The sequence below is a fragment of the Sceloporus undulatus genome, chromosome 5 (genome assembly GCF_019175285.1).
Source record: "Sceloporus undulatus isolate JIND9_A2432 ecotype Alabama chromosome 5, SceUnd_v1.1, whole genome shotgun sequence".
In the NCBI taxonomy this organism is placed as follows: domain Eukaryota; kingdom Metazoa; phylum Chordata; class Lepidosauria; order Squamata; family Phrynosomatidae; genus Sceloporus; species Sceloporus undulatus.
The window spans coordinates 72838923-72843597 of NC_056526.1; the positions used below are offsets into that span (position 1 = coordinate 72838923).

General features: G+C 37.9%; 1 protein-coding gene across 1 annotated transcript in view; it reads right to left on the minus strand.

Moving 5' to 3' along the window:
• The window catches only part of LOC121931449 (V-type proton ATPase subunit S1-like), a 104601-nt gene that overhangs the window by 40508 nt on the left and 59418 nt on the right, over positions 1 to 4675 (minus strand). The window lies entirely within an intron of this gene.

Consider the following 4675-nt stretch of genomic DNA (forward strand, 5'->3'; position numbering starts at 1 on the left):
CACAAATTAGGGTATTATACAGTGATACAAATTGAAGTTTGAGAGTAGCAGACCTGCATCCCAAGAGACAATAAATATTGCTGTCACTGCTGAGCATGGAAAGTTGGGCATAAAATGACGGGGGAAGTAATAGAGAGGTATCTTCAGAGAAGTGGTTCTTAGTGATGAAGTCCTCAGAGGAACAGCTCCTGTACACTACCATCCTTCTTATTTCACTCAGCAGATGTTGAAAAGTTATCTTTTCTGAACTATAGCTGCTACAGTTGCATCAGCCAATATGTCCAGAGGTCATACAAGCTAGAAGATTCTGGGAGTAGTAGTTAAAAAACATTAACATTTTGAAGTTCTGTGACTTCAGTGATGCATCTGTTGTTCTAATTCAGGTATGGAAACCTACCCCCAAAAGAAATATGGGCCTGTTACAGACAGCCAAAATAAAGCTGCTTTGAGTCACTTTGGAGGTATGCTGTTTAAATGATACATGCATCCTAAGAGTCCAGAAGCCGCACCAAAGCCATGTTCAAGTCCTAAGGACTGGAGTGCAGCTTTGGTGCAGCTTCCAGACTCTTAGGATGCATGCATCATTGAAACACCATACCTCCAAAGTGACTCGAAGCAGCTTTATTTTGGCTGTCTGTATAGGGCCTTGGTATTTTCTGTGGTTGGGACTGGGCTGGGTAGAACTTAATACTATTGAAATGCATGCCTCAATCCTATTGGTAGGCCCAACTAAAGTACAGTGGATCAAATGGGTTTATATAACTTGTGACTCACCATTCAAAAACTGATTTAATGGTGCTACCCTAGCTGGGTCTATCAATAAAATCCAGTTCGTAATGGTCTCAAGTCCTCATTATGTCTGCTGCCTTAGGTTCTACAGTTAGCCTTCTTAAGCCTCAACTGCAGACCTGCACAACTTGGCAGCAGGAAGGAGCCAAAATTAAAATAGGTTACCTTCTTCGGGTCACAGATAGGTTTTAATTAAATATTAATTAATAATTATTAATTAATAATAGTTAAAATTATTAATACTAATTCCATCCTCCTCCCACTCTACCTGGCCTTTTCCCCAAGAGAAAGCCAAGCAGCAGAGGAGCATTGCAAGTGTTCACCCAGGAGAAAGCATTGCAAGTGTTCTTCAGGAGAAAGCCTAGCAGTGGAGGAGCCTTGAAGTCATTCCACATCCTCGCAGGCCACCCGAAATCCTTTGGCGGGCCACATGCAGCCCTGGGCTACAGTATTATATTCTTTTAAAGTGTTTTAAACACATATTTTTGTGGGTTTTTCGGGCTATGTGGCCATGTTCTAGAAGAGTTTTTTCCTGGCGTTTCGCCAGCATCTGTGGCTGGCATCTTCAGTTTATTTCTTTAACTGTATTTTAACATGCAATCTGTTCTAATATTGTAATAATTTAATTCTATGTTAATAGACCACTTTTGTATGGTTTTAATTGTACTCTTTTTAAAATCTGAGTCCCAATTTTGAAGAAAATGTGAGATGATAATAATAATAATAATGTGTTTATAATACCTCTCTGTTTATGGATAAAGGAACTATTGGTGGACTCACCTGCTTTTTGAATTTATTGTGCCATGTTTTTTAAAGGTTTCTTGCTCTCAAAGTTTATAGATGCACTAGTTCCAAAGTCAAGTGCAGCCACTAATGATCTAATGTCCTTACTTATCTGATCCAGTGAAAAAACTTTTGAACACATTTAGAAACTCAACGCCAGGGCTTTCCCCACTACCCATATTCAAGAACACATGTCAGGCAAAGCATTTTAAAAAAAAGAACATAAAATTCTGTGTGTTCAAATTATCTAACACAAAACCATCTAATCTTCATTGTTCTTTATTTTAAGAAGGGAGAGTGGTTAGTAAGGCATATAACATAAGAAGCAGCCATTTTAATTCAAAGAACAGTTTTGAGAAATGCAGCTTTTTAATCAAACTTAAAAAACTGCTTGTGACAGGATTAATGATGGGAAAGAATATGCTCTCGAGATTTAACGTCAGTCTAGCTACTGGCATGATGAGACTGCACTTTGAACATTTGCCTGTAACCTTGAGAGAGATGAGGTTTCTTGCAAGACTGAAATGCTAAAGAGTTTGTGTGGTTTTTGTTGTTTTGGGATTTTGTTTTGTTTTTGTATTTTGAACAAATTACAAATGTAGTTTGTAACTTATGTAAAACTGATCAATAAAAATCAGCGTCAAATATCTGTTTATTTACACATACATATTATGAAGGCATCACTTCAACACTGTTCTTAATAGGCTGGTGTGGATGTGATCACTGATGGCTGGGCTAAAAAAGCTTAGCAGACAAAAGGATCAGTATTCCATTTGCTCCTCTAAATATGTTTCTTCTGCATGGCTGTGTCCTTCACTAGTGTACTTGAAGTCAGCGAGAAAACACATCCTGGTTCAATATCAAGAAGTAACTTGGTAACATCTTCTGCTAAGGTTAAAAGAGTAAAGCAAACAGATGAATGAAGATTCTTTCCTCACTATATAGAGGTTATGGGGGAGCTAGGCTAAGGTTTGAAAATAATAACAAGCAGAAAAAAGTTCCAATGTCGTCGTAGCTGTTTTGAGGCAAAGTTGGTCATGTTCATCCCATTTGTTTTACTACTGTATTTCTGAGATGTCTGACCATTATAGGGTCCCAGTAGTGATGTACATATTTGATTATTTCATATTTGCAAACGAAGACACGTAATTTCTGTTTTTTTCCCCCAGAGAAAACAAATATTTCTGTATAGATCTCACCACATATTCCCACATCCCAAAGTTTTCCAAAAAATTGTTCTGTGCTGAAATACATATGGGTTTTGCATGAAAATTGTGTTTTCCATATGACTATTTTTTGTGTGTGCAAGATGTGTGCTTTCTATTTCAAAAAAAATAGCTATATTGCACACAACCTCACCCCCATGGCTGTCTGGAAACTGTAGTGGTGAGGGGGTTGCAATCCCCCCTCCAGTTTTTGCACAAAACCCTATTATATTTCTGTACAGGAAAAAAATCCTGAAACATGAATGAAAACTATACAGTATTCTCGCCATTGTGTTAGTATTCATTTTTCAGCCAAGAAATGAATAGCAGCAAATATTCTTTCCAAGCCTGCTCCCAGGTGGAGAGTAGGTGATTGCTGACATTGATTCTCAAAGCACATTTTAGTGAAATATAAAGGGAGGGTTTTCTTAGATTCTGCAGAAGCAGAATTTCCAGGCTGTTCTATTATTAAGCTGAAGGAAAAACTGCCCCATAAATAAATCTCAGTCATTCTTATTAACTAGTGAGAGCCTACATATACCTATTAGATGTGTGTTGGTATTGTTTGCCTTCAAGTTGTTTCCAGCTTATGGCAATTCTAAAGGTTACCTATCACAGGATTTTCTGGACAAGAATCTTTAGATAGATTTGCCATTGCCATCTGGCGGTTGAGAGACTGTAATTTGCTTAAAGTCACCCAGTGGGTTTTCATGGAAGAGCAGAGATTTGAACCCTGATCTCCTGTGTTCCAACACTTAAACCACTACACCACATTGGCTCTTCTTATTTGATACTGGCCTGCAATGTCATCTCCATTTTTTAAAAGAATCTAACTACTGTATATATTTATGTATAAGTCTAGAAATTTTAGCCAAAAAATTGACCCTCAAACCAGAGGTCGACTTATCCACAGGTCAATGTTAGTACTGAACTTAAATTCTTATTTTCTTAAAAAGGCAAGATTCACTGGTGATAGGCAAAATATAATTTGTCCTAAAAGCAGTGACTCTCCTCTATTCTCTCATCCATCCAGCTTTTAAGATGAGTACAAACAGTTATGCCGTCAGGAATTTTGTAAGCTCTTTGGCATTGTTTTTCTTTGCTTCATCTTTTAGATCCTTTCTCATGTGGCCCTAAATTTTAGCCTCGATTTATCCATGGGGCCTATCAAAATCCATAATTTTGGCCCCAAAATTGGACTCGGTAGACCATATGGTTTCTTCTAACTCTACGGTCTTATGATTCTACATTATTAGTTGCTTAATTTATCATTACTGAATTTTTCCTGTCAGGAGTCAGGTGAGGTGGTTGTGAGATCTGTGCATTTTGCTTCAAGATGTGAGAAGTTACATTTGCTGCTGTGTCTGAGGCAGCTGCATCATTGTTCAACCCTGCTTGCGTTGTTGTGTTCATTACAAAGAGCACTATGTTCCTGGACATAGTATCTCTTGCTCCTTCACTGTTATTTCCCTTCAATCTTTCTAGTGGGCTCGCAGCATCTCTAGAGCAGGAGCCTGTACAACTCCAGAGAAATACAATACTGTTCTAGAAGGGTAATGTCACCAAATGAAAGGAGCCAGACACCAACAAGTTATCATATATGCATATGATTTCAGTCAACTCTTTTTCCAACTACAAGCATATCTGTGTATGAAAAACAATGCATGCCAGGCAGCATTCATATTGACCCGGCATCATTAATTTGTTAGAGTACTGGAGTATTGTGGCATATGAGACCCAGTCCATGGAAAAGTACACATGGGGGAAAAGATATGCTGGGCATAGAGTTTTTGTTTTTATATTATTTCCCATATTTCCTAATCTAATGCATAGGAAAGAGCACAGGAACAGCAATGTAGTAGAGTTGGAACTTGGAGACTGAAACTCCAGGATGTTTT